General features: G+C 39.1%; 1 protein-coding gene across 1 annotated transcript in view; it reads right to left on the bottom strand.

The window, feature by feature from the left end:
• Positions 1-15,818, bottom strand: part of PRDM6 (PR/SET domain 6) — a 180,823-nt gene that overhangs the window by 98,913 nt on the left and 66,092 nt on the right. The window lies entirely within an intron of this gene.

A 15,818-nucleotide genomic window follows, 5' to 3' on the forward strand; every position in this document is an offset into this window, starting at 1 on the left:
AGGGACATCTATGGTACATTATGTAGCCAAGCACATCTGAGCATATTATCTCTGTTCCCTGCCACATCTCAATACTCCACAGCTCAAAAGTTATACACTTGAGCTTCTTAAGATATTCACTCCAGCTATAGATACCACTTTTCTCCATACTCCCCACCCTGTGATCCCATACTCAAGGTGGCTCCATTAACTACATTGATCCTAACCCATACAACTGACCGAATAATTTCTGTACTTTAATAAAGTGAGATAAGGTAACATTGCAACCTCTGAGCCAACTCTCCATATTCATGGTATGTAAATATTCATTTGATTTATAATCTTTCTTCAAGGCTTGGAAAAATGAGTTCTCCAATGTTTCATCTGGAACACATGGGGACTACGAGATGAAGAGGTCTAACAAGAATAACATTTATCTACTCCAAACTATTGGTAATTCTATTAGCTGTTTTTCTAAAGCAAATTTAAGGAGTGCATGCACTTTAGGCAAATACCTGTACAAAGAAAATACGATTTTGATAACACACTTACATTTTCAAACTGTGTGGTCTAATGATAATTTACTATACAAATTAAGAGAATTAAGGGAATTAAGGGGAAAAATCATTATTGCTAAAGGCAAATCATATGTTGTATGTAGAAATACATAAAGCCCTGTTTTGAAGCAATCTACCGAATTGGCTGCAACCAGCTCCTGTAGAAATCTATTCCATAGCTTCAAAGTCCTTACAGTAAAGAGCGGTTTCAGTACGCAGTTGTTAAAGCCCTTTTCCTCTAGTCACAAAGAATGGTGTTTCTTATTTGATCCCTTTAACCGCTTGCCGACCAGCTGCTGCAGTTATGCAGTGGCAGGTTGGCACTGCTGCGCAAATCGCCATAGCTATATGGCTCTTTAAAACACTATAGCAGGTGCGCGCCCACAGCGTGTACCCGGAGCCGACACTCGTGCCTGGCGGGCGTGTTTGTGTAAACACACAAATCCCGGTTCATACTAGGTATGGTTCATACTAGGTATGAACACCGATCGGTCTCCTCCCCTAGTCAGTCCCATCCCCCCTACAGTTATAACACACCTAGGGAACACAGTTAACCCCTTGATCCCCCCCTAGTGTTAGCCCCTTCCCTGCCAGTGACATTTATACAATAATCAATGGCTATTTTTAGCTCTGATCGCTGTATAAATTTCAGTGGTCCCAAAATAGTGTCAAAAGTGTCTGATCTGTCTGCCGTAATCTTGCAGTCCAGATAAAAATTGCAGATCACCGCCATTACTGGTAAAAATAATAAAAATGCCATAAATAGATTCTCTGTTTTATAGACGCTATAACTTTTGCGCAAACCACTCAATATACACTTATTTTTATTTATTTTACCAAAAATATGTAGAAGAATACATATCGGCCTAAACTGATGAAGAAATTAGCTTTTTTACAATTTTTTTAGGGGATATTTATTATAGCAAAAAGTACAAAATATTGTGTTTTTTTAAATTGCCACTCTTTTTTTTTGTTTATAGCGCAAAAAATAAAAACTGCAGAGGTGATCAAATACCACCAAAAGAAAGCTCTATTTGTGGGGAAAAAGAATATAAATTTTGTTTTGGTACAATGATGCATGACCGTGAATTTTTTAGTTACAGCGACGCAGTGCCGTATTGCAAAAAATGGCCTGGTCAGGAAGGAGGCTGAAGTGGTTAATGTGAACGATTTCTGAATTCACTATTAGGATACTAGTGATCTTCAGGTAAAGTGTAAAGCTCACCCTTTCATAAAAAATGAAAACACTCCACCTCCACCCCTCCCCCCCTTTTTTTTTGGTCCTCCGTGGGTGATGAGCCGGTGCAGAAATCCAAGAATTTGGAATATACCAGCCTTCTCCCTTTTGTTTCTTCAGCGCTTCTGGGATGGATCAGAGAGATTTTGATTGGTCAGCGCTCTGATCTGTCCCAAAAGTACTGCAAAAAGAAGAGAAAGGAGGGTGGGGATTTCAATTCCCTGACTGCTTAACCAGCTGTGTGGGCACTGACAGCTTATCACCTACAAATGTAAGTACAGTGGGGACCAGGGGAGTGGGGAGGGTGTAAGGTGTTAGTTCACCTTTCCATTTTTTCTGAAAAGGTCAACTAACCCTTTAACCCCCCTAGCGGTAATCCCGAGTCTGGCTCGGGTTGGGATTTTAATTACAGGAGCGGTAACCCCAAGCCAGACTCGGGATCGCATCGCTCGATGCAGGGGAGGACACAGGGAGAGTTACTTACCTTGTCCCCTGGATCCAGCGATGTCCGCCGCGCTGTGTGATCGAGCTGTCCTCTGCTCGATTCACAGTGCCGAATGCCGCCGAGCTCCGTTCCCTGCGACGTTACGGCGCACGGGAGCGGAGAACGGCAGCAAATTCAAAAACGTAAAAGTACACAAAACACACACAGCACTGTAATCTTACATATTACAGTGCTGTATTACAAAATTACACACCCCCTTTGTCCCTAGTGGCCTGTGCCGTGCCCTGCATGCACTTTTATATTATAAATACTGTTTTTTCTGCCTGGAATTTGGAGATTGTCCATAGCAACCAAAACGTGTCCCTTTTTCAGTGTTTTAGGATTTGATTACATTATTGAATATTTTTTATTATTCTTTATTATATTATAAACTTTATCATACCCAAGATGTCTGCTAGACTCTGGTTTGAACAGATTTAAGAGCGTTATTCCTAAGAATTACAGGACTACAAAATAAAACGCCAGATTTCCATGCAAAATAATTGTACCGCTTTCAGCACCTTATTCCAGACTGAATCATACCGCCAGGGAGGTTAAGCATTGTTCATAGCTATAGTCCCCCGTGTACTTTGTTAATTACTCTTCTACTTCACAGTTCTACAACATTTTTTGTGTACTGGTAGCGTATGCTGAACTGCATATTCAAGATGCCAATGCCTATTCAAAATGCTAATTCTAGATTATAATATCCAAGATTATGTCTTTCAGTTGAGCCTATGCCTCTTTTAATGCAAGAAAATATCTTGCATAATCAAAATCTACCTTATCAACAAATATGTGTTAGTATGCACATATTGCACATTTCCAACACAGCTGCTACAAATCTCTGTTTTCTTTGGGTAGTACATATTTTCATGTAACATTTTCTGAATATGAAATTTGCAGAGATCAAAGTCTGTCTTCAAGCAAAGTTTTTATGCGGCCACATGTGTTTCAAATCTGGTACCAGCATCAAGTGTATTGTAGAAGCAAAACCACAATGTTCGGATCATATTTCTAAACAAATAACTGTATTTCACCATGTCATGTTGAACTTTGTGTGATCTTTCTATGGATAAAAGCCTCACATGAGAAAATAATATTGTGAATTTAGAATGTTGGTGAAGTTTATTATGGGAAACATAATAAAGTAACAGTTACCGTTCATGACAGGTATTATGTATTTTTCTGTCAAGATATTTAATGTTCATTAGTAGTAGCAATGCCTATTAATATTTCATTCTACTGAACATACTGTACAGTGGTTCATCGCCAGTTCATCTTGATATCACATTGTACACAAAGTTTGAACTTAGCAATGATTTCATAGATTTTTATGGCCTAGAATACATGTACATGTATGCATATTTAAGCCTAATATACAAAGGGATGACATGGTGTTGAAGTCAAATTCCAAGTTTGGCCAAAAATCTGACCATTCGTCCCAGCATATGCAGGATATAATGCTCATTTTGGCTTGGAGGATCTAATAGAGAAGAATCCACAGTCCTGCAGGCTTCCTTTTCACCAGTTGTGGTAGAGATGACTGGTCTCCCCGAAGTTGCTTTTCTTTTCTGCTTGCGTTGCAGCCCCTCTTTTAGACCTCATTGCATACAATGCAGGACTAGTGGGTGCTACTGGCCTTCTATTGTATGTGATGATTTGGAGTGCCCACTAAAATTCAAAAATGGAAAGAAGACCTTAACCACTTAAGGACCAAGCCTCTTTTTGACACTTTTTGTTTACAAGTTAAAATCTTTTTTTTTTTGCTAGAAAATTACTTAGAACCCCCAAACAGTATATATTTTTTCAGACACCCTAGAGAATAAAATGGCGGTCGTTGCAATACTTTATGCCACACCATATTTGTGCAGTGGCATAACAAGCTCAATTTTTGGGGTAAAAATACACTTTTTTGACTTACAAAACAAGGCAACAGTAAAGTTAGCCCATTTTTTTTTTTTTATATTGTGAAAGATAATGTTACACCGAGTAAATTGCTACCCAACATTTCATGCTTCAAAATTTCACTCGCTCATTAAATGGAGACAAACTTAAAAATCTCCATAGGTGACGTTTAAAAAATTCTACAGGTTACATGTTAAAATTTCAGAGGTCTAGTGCTTGAATTATTGCCCCCGCTCTAACGATCGCAGTGATAACTCACATGTGGGCATGACTTACGTATGCGTTTGCTTCTGCACGCGAGGTCGGCAGGATGGGACGCTTTTCTTTTTTATTATTATTATTATTTATTTTACTTTTCATTTTTATTTTTACACTGTTCTTTAAAAAAAAAAATTGGGTCACTTTTATTCCTATTACAAGGAATGTAAACATCCATTGCATTAGAAAAAAAGCATGACAGGTCCTCTTAAATGTGAGATCTGGGGTCAAAAAGACCTCAGATCTCACATTTACACTAAAATGCAATAACAAAAAAAAATTAAATGTCATTTTTTCCCCAAAAAAATAATAATTTCCTCTTTAAGACCATTGGGCAGAAGTGACGTTTGATGTTGCTTCCGCCATCCGATGGTGTGGAGCCAAGTGGGGGCATCTTTCCCTCCCTCAGCTCCAGGTCTGTCAGGTAAGCTGCGGAGATGACTGGAACGCGGCAAGAGGAGTGCTCTCCCACCTCCGATAAAAGTGATCTTGCGGCGAATCTGCTGCTGAGACCACTTTTATCTGAAAGCCTGCCTCTCAACATTGTTGAAAATACTGGGGTTATGGCAGATAGCTGCTGCCATAACAACAGTATTTAGCATCAAATTACCGGCGTACAATGACGACGATTTGCGCTAGTGGTAGTAAACCACTGAGTTTTTTTTTCTAACCTGCAAGGTAATATCATAATGTGCTAGTATGCATCGTATGCTAGCACATTATGTTAAACTTACCTGAAAATTAAGCCTTCCAGCATCGTTCTGTCACTGCTGCAGGCGCTCCCATCTTCACCTGGTCTTTCTTCCAGGTTCGCGGACTCCGGCTGTGTGGCTGGCCGGAAACACGATGATGTCACTCCCATGCATGCTTGCAGGAGCCACCATTTACGACACAGGACTCTGAAGGAATGGCCCGGTTGGGTGATGTCGCCGGCTGCATTTACAGTAAATATCTCCTACATGATGCATGTGTAGGAAATGTTTACAGTACCTATAGATAAGCCTTATTATAGACTTTATTTAGCCTTATTATGTAATAAGATTTATTTAGGCCTTATTATAGGCTTACCTATAGGTAAAAGTCAGAGATGGGAGTTTACTCCCACTTTAATGCCAGTTGCTCCAGGACCAAGGTTTAAGGCTTTTTACCTCTATTAAATCTTTCCAAGACAACATTATTATTATATACCGTACTCCATATTTGGGAGCAGACAGATTTAGTTTTGGGCCAGCCCAGAGTTCAGTTATGCATTTCTATCTGACTGATGGTTGCTCATTTTACCCCATCTAACCGTTAAAGAGTAACTCAACTGCCCAAAACAGCAATTTTAAAATGAACCAATGCTAAAAATTAGGACAGAATATATTAAAATGTAATGTAAGAAAAACTATTAAACAGCAAAAATAATATACCTTTTGCTGATATAGCAGGGGCCTGTTCTTTATCTAGCAATGTTAGCTATGTATATCTTTCCAATACAAGGAGTTGGGCAGGACACTGTTTTGGCAGAATAAGTGGTCACTGGCTCTGCCTGAATATCTGTCTCCCAAAATCCTATGGTACATACTTCGTGACCAATGCCACTAGCTGAGGTTATTATAACTACTTGTGCATTTCTTATACTTTATTTGCTGAATTTAAAAAAATACTTATTTCTGTTCTATATCTATTTTGAAAAAAAATGCTTATTCTTTCTATGAGAAGCTAACTCTGTATTTAATTAGTTTCTATTATCTCCTTCCCTACTATGTAAGACAGTTGAGTGATTAGCGAGACTGCTATACTGAAAACCAAGCTCTGTACTGCTAGCTCTAGGAAGTGAGAATTCAAAACAAACAATTTATATTCTGTAACATATGCAAAGCCAACCAAAGACGGTTCAAATCTTGGCCGGATTAAAACAGGAATTTCAGGGCTTTATTTAGATATTTAAAGTGGCTGTAAACCTCAGATGTGAAAAATTAACAAATCACGTCCCACTATAGTGTATACTAGCCTCAATCCAACGCACTCTAATCTCTAATCTCTCCTCTCTCTTTGCTACTGCATGACTCACAACTAATAGATTAGGCCTACACCACAGCCTCCTGGGGGCTCCAACAGAGGACTCATACAATCAGCTTAATGGGGGGGGGGGGGGCATTTTCCTCAAATCAGCTCTCAGATTCTGTGTCCTGTGTTCTAGCTCTGCAGTGTATGTGACATCAAATTCCCACCCCTCCACTTTCTGCTGCTGAGAAAACTACTTTAGTTTGTGTTTTGTAAAAGGCTCAACAGGACATATGGCTGCAGATACACAGGTACAACGCATGTAAGAGGATTTGTTTCAGGTCTGTATTTCATCTGAGGATAGTCACTTCACTGGGTATATGTAAGGGTTTAAAAACACATTAACCACTTAAGCCCCAGACCATTTTCCTGGCCAAAGACCAGAGCACCTTTTGCGATTTGGCACTGTGTCGCTTTAACTGACAATTGCGCGATCACGCGACGTGGCTCCCAAACAAAATTGACGTCCTTTTTTTCCCACAAGTAGAGCTTTCTTTTTATGGTATTTGATCACCTCTGTGGTTTTGAAGCATGTCATGTTAGGTATCAGTTTACACGGCGTAACATTATCTTTCACATTATAGGTGACAAATTGGAATGGTGACAAATTTTGATACTGAAAAATCTCCATGTGAAGTTTAAAAATGTCTACAGGTTACCAGTTTTGAGTTACAGAGGGGGTCTTGTGCTAGAATTATTGCTCTTGCTTTAACGATCATGGCGATACCTTACATGTGTGGTTTGAACACCAGTGGGCGGGACTTGCGTACACGTTCACTTCTGCGTGTACAGAGAGATGGGGCACTTTACATTTTGAAATTTATTTTTTTTCATATTTATTTCACTTTTATTTTTACACTGCCCTTAAAAAAATATTTTTTTTGATCACTTTCATTTCTTTTACAAGGAATGTAAACATAAGATAAGCAGGACAGGGCCTCTTTAATGTGAGTAAAAAAAAGACCTCAGATCTCACATTTATACAAAAAAAAAAGATGTAATTTTTTGTTTTTTTTTTAAATAAAAAAATGGGCCCTATACAGCCGCAGGACAAAAGTGACCATTGGCACCACTCTGGTCCTCCAAGGGCATAGAGTAAGTAGAGTCTTGCATCTTGTCCTCACTCGGCTTCCTGCCCATCCATCCCAGGGACCTCGCCGCTGAGACCACTTTTATGTTAAAGCGGACCGCCCGCTGTTTAAAAATATGCTGCCATAACCCCGTTATTTAACGTCAAAGTAATGACGTATATAAAGTGGGCCGTCCGGAAGTGGTTCAGAATTCAGTGGAACAACTTTCAAATTAGCAGAGATTAAAGAAAATGAATGCAATAAATTTATGCCTGATGGATTCTCAAACATAATCCAATTTAACTAGTCTAGCTACACAACTTATTTTACCATAGGTTTAGTTAGTTGTTATTCTATAGGTAAATTGCTCAGAGAGGTGTGTACTGTGATAATGCCATTTTAGCAACGAAAAACTTTGACGATTAATAGCTATTAAATGTTCTCTATCTGTACAGACAACCCAATAACATTTGAGTGTGAGCGTTTCACTTTCACCATGTCTATTATTACATTCATTGTATGAATGTGACTGGTCACCTAGGTAAATTGACAAGAACACAAAAACATTTCAGCTCCCCCTTGACCCAAGAGGTGTACATCACTCTGACAACATATAAACAAATGCATGATGGGTTGTGTTTTAACAGATCTACTAGATACCATGCTACCATGCTAAAATAAATCACACAGCTCACCGCAGTGATGGCTAAAGCAGGGCTCTGCCCAGTACTGACAAATTGTGTTTAATGTGCAAATAACAAGATTGAATGGAAGTAATCTTTATATAGCCCTCATAGAGATTATAAATAAATCTGAAAAAAATAAATATAGGATGGTTCACCCCCTTCCTGCCCACGCCAATTTTTAGATTTCAGCGCTGTCACACTTTAAATGACAATTAGTCATGCAACATTGTACACAAATTACATTTTTATATATTTTTTTGGACAGATAGGGATAATGACTGGTGGCAGCATGTAAAAAAAAAAAAACTTTTTTATTTTTTTTACAAATTATTTTGTTTATCATTTGTTTACATACTGTGGCCAGAGCAGTACAGTGTTACCACAGTGTGCCTGTACTACTCTGGGGAAATGATCAGGATTTTTTTTACATTATTATTGCTTATAACCGTGATGCTCACTTTAATAAGCAATCATTTATATGAATGGCATCCATTTATTGCCATTGCATACTGTTGTGATAGCTGTGATTGGCCACAGCTCTCACATGGTACATAAGCACTGTGACTGGCACTGTATCATGTGATCACTGTGGCCAATCTCAGAGGTCATCACAATGACAAACATTCTTTGAGTACAACTGACATGTGATTGCTGTGAGATAAGTTGGCCCAGTACAGCAATCTGTCATCCGCTGTGTCCATTGGACACAGCGGATGACAGATCAAGCTTCAATGCAGCCACTAGAGCTCACATGAGGCGTGTGACTGGGAGGACTTCAGCTGACTTTTTCTGTGAGCCTGGTGGCAAGCAGTTAAATTTCTTTATTGCTTTAACTGCTTGGAACTACTTTTTTCATTCCTGTGACTGTAAAATTACCTTTAAATGCAGTATATGGATTGAAATTCATATGGGTACAGACACTATGGGGTTGATTTACTAAAGGTAAATATACTGTGCAGTTGCACTAATCTTCCTTTGTAAATGTAATTGTGGTAAAGCTTCACTTTGTAAAGAATACCCAATCAGGTGCAAGGAAATAAATAGCATTTTGCTTGGACATGATTGGATGATGGAAATCAGCAGAGCTTACCACATTTACTAAGCCCTGGAGAAAATAGGTACAACTGCACTTTCAGGTGCAGGATCACGTGACTGGATGGGAGTGGATTAAAAGTAGATGTAGCGATGACACTTTGGACAAAGTGTTTGTCACGTGTAATTTTATTTTTTTTACCTCAGATCAGTAATGGGGTTCTGAGGGTTAATTGTGTAGGTTAACTTTGACATCAGTTTGGCTGGGCTATGTTAGAGTTCTGCCTGGTCATGTGTACAGTGAGGTGCACATGACAGGCCAGAACCAGGCCTGGTTGGACGTTTTGGGTTTCAGTTTCCTCTGAGCCAATCAGTGGGTGCGCCGGGCCCTGCTGAGGAGTCTGGGGAAGGGTACTTAAGATGTTGAAGTCACGTGTTCCGGGTTCGTTCGTGAGGCCCTAGCAGTCTGTTCCTGATTCTGGACCGGGGTAGCCCCGTGAAAGGTCCCGGTCACGGGAGCATTCGCCGCTCCACAACATGTTCCGGTTGGTTAGCCCCAATAGATCTGCATGGTCCAGGGTGAGGATCCATCTTTTCCTGAGTCTCGGAACCTGCTGGTTCGAGGCACAGTAACTGAGGGAGGATTCAGGGCGTCCAGGTGTGCTATCGGCTTGGAGGGGCACCACAGCTCGTGTAAGCTACCGGGGGAGGACTCTTCAGAGGAGGGCTAAGAAGCTGGTATCCTGAGAAGTGCCGGGTTGCTGAGTTGTGAAGGACACTGACAAATTCACACTTTTTCCAGTACTGTCAAGGAGAAAGAGAACTTTCCAGGTACTGAGGAAAAAGGTTCCTGTTCACTTTCAGTTACAACTTGTTCAAGGTCAGAGATTTCACAAGTTCTGAATCAAAGTGCTAATTGCTATAATCTCTGGCTAGAGATTTGTTCAGCTTTGAAGCACCCAGCTGTGAGTGGCTACTCTCTGGGTGGGACTACAGACTTTGCTGTATTTAGCAGTTCAAGGTGCCTGAGATTCTTCACCCCTGCTCTCTGTTCCCATACGAGACTGTGTTTATTGGATGCTATCCCTGCAAATAAAAACCTTTCTAAAGGACTTTTATGGTGTGATCGTCCAAAGTTGTTGGGTATCAGCCTGGGAACCCCTAGACATGGAAGAACCAGCCAAGCGGAGGTAACCGGTAAGCCCAAAAGTCAAGCCCGCCCTGCCAAGGGTTATGGCCGCTACATAGATAAGTACACAGGTCATTTTTACACAGGTTAGGCAGGATAGGTAGGATGGAACATTTGTAAAAATAGGTATAGTTAGGGGGTTTTATTCCACTTTAAATGTAACACAGAAAACAGAAAAAGGGACACATCTGCTATATCTTAATCATATGAACTTTTTTCCATTTACTCACAGGCACTTGTATCTCCTCTGTGATTATAAACAGTCAATGAAGGGATATGTCACAATGAAATATCCTTGGGGGGGCATTTACTAAAACTGGAGCAGACAGAGTCTGGAACAGATGTGCACAGTAACCAATCAGCTTTTATTTTCCCCTTGCTCAGTTCAGCTTTGAAAATAAAAGATAGAAGCTGATTGGTTGCAAGGCACAACTGCTCCAGATTCTGGCTGCTCCAGTCTTAGTAAAATGCCATCTCTGTCTTTAAAGTGTAAGTTCACCTTTACAGAAAAATCTGTAAGGTGAACTTACACAGGTCCCCCTCCTTGACGAGGGATGTTTTGGACATTCAGCTGAGAGGATTTCTAAGCCCCAGACACCGGGCACGGATATACCCGGGCTTAGAGATTACCACGGTCCAGGTCAGTGGAACCGGGGTCGGGGGGTGAGGAGGGGGACCTGTGTAAGTTTACCATACAGAGTTTTCTATAAAGGCAAATTTACCCTTTAAAGGTGCTGTAAGGACAACTAATGACCAGTGTTGCATTCCAGGAGGCCCCTATACCCTGATTGAGGCTGAAACAATCTAGACCTCACATCAGCGGATTAGATATATACATGTCAAACAAGGCTCTTACATGGTTAATATTGTTATTTTTACAGATCTAAGCAGTCTGTTCATCGGGAAATGTAAATAAACATGTATGTAGCCTAGAGCTCTCCACATGCCCTAAAAAAGTTTGTTCAGTTTATTTTTCTAGATCTTTTTAAAATACAAAGTGCTATAACGCATATAATTAATAATCACTCAGAAAGCCAACAATCAGCTGTAAGTTGTGATAGAATCAAACTTGCACATTCATATGTTTTTTTTTTGGACTGACCACACAAAAACACTGAAATGTATTTACTAAAGGCAAAAGGTGTTGACTTTGCAAAGACATTTTTTGTTAACTTAGTGAATGTAGTGAAAATTCACTTTGCAAATAATACCCATTAATGTGTAAGGAAAACAGTATTTTTACTTTCACACACATGGTTAATCCAAGGATTATCCAATTGCCTTCACTGGGTTTCAGGAAGGAATTTTTCCCTTGCTGGAGCAAATTGAACCAATTTTTTTTATTTTTTTGCCTTCCTCTGGATCAACTGTGGTTATATTATTGTGTATATGGAGGTTTATGTTTAATTTTTTATTTTTCTATTGGTTGACTTGTTTTTTTTTTTACTTAGCTAACCATGTAACTATGTAATATGACTGGATGATGAAAATCAGCAGAGCTTCAATTCATTCAGTAAACAAAGTGAAAATTCCCTTGCAAAGTGAACTATTTGGCTTTAGTAAATCAATCTTACTGTGCAATCATCCAACAAATTTTATGCTTGCCATCTTTTTAAACAGTATCATTAATGAACATATCTGACATTTAATCAAGAATCCATTCGTGTGAAACACATTAATCAATGGTCTGAAAAAAGAGAGCATTTATCATGTAATTCAATATAAAAGATCACCAAAATTATTATTTCAGCTGATGTTGGTGAGCATTGCTTTTTGTATGTTTGCAATGCAGCACATACTATATATTACATCCAATGAGCACACTATGGCCACGCTAATATTAGCATCTCTTTTTGACTCTGGGATAGAATCATGCATCCCTTTGGACACCTAAATAGAGTTCTGGACACATGTACACACAGTTATAGTCATCCAAGTACATTAGCACTGTTATATTTATTGGGAATTCTTGCAGCAATTCTCAGGCCTGTCCACCTATTGCTGTCCTCACAAGTATCACTCTCACTATAGAATTATTCAACACCAAAACAAGGACATTATAAATAAATACATGGTTAATGCTTTAATAACCTATACTGTTGAAAAAAACTAAATAATATGACGTTTTGTATACACAGAAAATCATTTTTAAGGAAAAAAAAAGATCCATGGTTTAGTGCATCTCTGTAACTTTTTGTATTTGGGCCTTTGCTGTAATGATTTCTGAATGACATGCGGCATCTAGAGGTTAGGGAAAGATTTATAGATTGGAAGACACATGGACGTTGGGAAAGGGGAAATTAGGCTCTCGTTATGGACCTGTAAAATAAACTACTTCCAGCAGCTTGACATGCTCTCACTTGCCATGTTTAGAAAATGATTTCCAAAATAAATTGTTTCAAAGATCAATAGATTTAAATGGTTTAGAAGAAAATTCTTCTATTTGATTGTTGATATAGTGCAAGGCAGTTCAACTAATGCAATTAGGTTAATGTTTTCTAATGTAATTTAAGTCATAGAACATAAAGAAGAAAAAAGGGAACAGCTAATAACTTAGGATTTATTTTACTTAAAGTATAACTGAAGGCAAAACTTTTATTTTTTAGTTTTGGATTGAGTGAAGAAAAATTAGAACACCTGTAAGCTTTTTTATCGCGATCTGTGTCCCTGTTAGTGAGAGTCACTCTTTCTATTTGTCCTCTTTAACATTATCATTGATAGTGAAAGAAAAAACATCCCAAATTTTGGGTTGTCCTCATAACAGTAAAAGATGGGAAATTTTTCAATGGGGCATAAGATCTGGTGGTGACCCTGATGACAACCAGGGGTTTCCTCACTTTGAAGGGATTTATTCCCACTTCCTATTTTGGTTATTGGATGGGAAGTGATGGGACTCTCTATTGGGGGAGATGGTAAAAACAAACCTGACAGGGGTTACTCTATCCAAAACGAAAAAAAAACGTTTTGCCTTTAGTTTTACTTTAACCACTTCTGGACCAAGCCTATTTCTGACATCTGTTGCTTACAAGTTAACTGCTTGCCGACCAGCCACCGCAGTTTTACTGCGGCAGAATGGCATGGCTGGGCGAAACGACATTACCTTACGTCACTTTGCCTTTCAGCCACTAGGGGCGAGTACATGCCCGTAGTGTTTTCCCAGGGCGATGCGAGTGCCCTGGGTGTTACAGGTATGCTAAGTGTGTGTGTTAGGGAGATGTCCTGCTGTTTACCTAATTTGGTATTCAAAGGCACAGGAAAAGATACCATTTGAGTGTGTAGTCGGTACGGGGGCGAATTCAGTTGCTAGATAAAAGCTTGTGTATTCTTCCGTGCTAATCAACCATTTATCCATTTCAAAGGGTGGTTGATATGCTTAAAATATTTCTTTGATCTGTTCAGGAATGGAAAATTTACCCCGGCTATGACTGTGCATAGTTAAGTGCCCTATTCAAGAGAAGACTTCCTCTTTAATTAAATTGGCTTCAGACTAATTATCACTAACCAATTAAAGCCAAAAGAGGAGTTGCTATTGGGGGGAGATTAAGTTATAAGGAAATTTACCAATCTTGGAAGAGATACTCCCAGGGGAGGAGCAGGTTAACCAATCAGGGTGGTCCTGTGCAAGTCAATGAGAGATGGTCCTTTATTAGTGGGTCTCACACTAATTTAGATGGTAGATGAGACTGACCAGGGCCCTGGACCAGTAAGATAGGTAAATTATCAGATCATCTCCCAGCACTTAAAGGTATACCTGCTCCTCATATGTCTTGTTTTGTATTGTAATGAATATAATCTGTATTCTTGTTGTATTTTAACCTAATAGTTTACTCCCTTGCTTAAGACCATAGATATTTTCTGTGTATTAGATAGACCTGTAACTTACTCTAATAAATGGTGTTATGGTAAACCTTTTCCTACTTGTCCATAGAATTCTCTTTTAACCCATATCATATCTTCTGATTAATAAATCAGAAATATATATTTTAAAGGTTAACATTACTAAGTATGAATACTGATCTCTCTCTCCTAGACAGTCCTTTCCCCCTACAGTTAGAACACACCTAGGGAACACAATTAACCCTTTAATCACCCCCTAGTATTAACTCCTTCCCTGCCAGTGACATTTACACAGTAATCAGTGCATTTTCTGAAGCACTGATCACTCTATAATTGTCAGTGGTCCCAAAAATGTGTCAAAAGTGTTCAATTTGTCCGCTGCAATATCGCAGTCCTGATAAAAATCGCAGATCGCTGCCATTACTAGTGAAAAAAATAATAATAAAAATGCCATAAACCTATCTCATATTTTGTAGACACTATAACTTTTGCGCAACCCAATCAATATAGGCTTATTGAAATTTTTATTACCAAAAATATGTAGAAGAATACATATAAACTGAGGGCAAAAAAAATGAGGATATGTATTATAGCAAAAAGTACAAAATATTGTGTTTTTTTTAAAAATTGTTGCTCTTTTTTTGATTATAGCGCAAGAAATAAAAACCATACAGATGATCAAATACCACCAAAAGAAAGCTCTATTTGTGGGAAAAAAGGACGTCAAATTTGTTTGGATAGAACGTTGCAAGACCTCGCAATTGTCAGTTAAAGCGACGCAGTGCCATAGCGCAAAAAATGGCCTGGTCATTGAGCAGCCAAATCTTCCGGGGCTGAAGTGGTTAAAATCAGTATTTTGGGCTAGAAAATTACCTAGAACCCCCCAAACATTAAATATATATAGTTTTCAAGCAAAGACCCTAGAGAATAACATGGCATTGATTGCAATATTTTATGTCACATGGTATTTGCGCCGCGGTCTTTCAAACGCAATTTGTTTGGAAAAAATACACTTTTTTGAATCAGACCACCAGCTCTAAAAAATGGTACTGGGGTAAAGCCTGCAGCTGCAGGCATCACCTCGGTATAACTACATTTTTTTGCACACTACAATGTAACAAGCAGGATTTTGTCTAATGCATGACAATAATTAGCAGAGCTGTAAATGCAGCTGTACAGTAAATAAATAGCATTATGAAGGCCAAGAACACACCAGACAGGTCAGGGATAAAGTTGTGGAGAAGTTTAAAGCAGGGTTAGGTTATAAAAAAAATCCAAAGCTTTGAACATCTCATGGAGCATTGTTCAATCCATCATCTGAAAATGAAAAGAGTATGGAACAACTGCAAACCTACCAAGATATGGCCGTCCACCTAAACTGACAGGCCAGAGCGGGGAGAGCATTAACCAGATAAGCAGCCAAGGGGCCCATAATAACTCTGGAGGAGCTGCAGAGATCCACAGCTCAGGCCGGGGGGAATCTGTCGACAGGACAAATTTTAGTCCGGCACTCCACAAATCTGGCCTTTATG

This window comes from Lithobates pipiens, unplaced genomic scaffold (assembly GCF_037356315.1).
Source record: "Lithobates pipiens isolate NorthernLeopardFrog02 unplaced genomic scaffold, aLitPip1_a1.2 Scaffold_3, whole genome shotgun sequence".
NCBI classification, from domain to species: domain Eukaryota; kingdom Metazoa; phylum Chordata; class Amphibia; order Anura; family Ranidae; genus Lithobates; species Lithobates pipiens.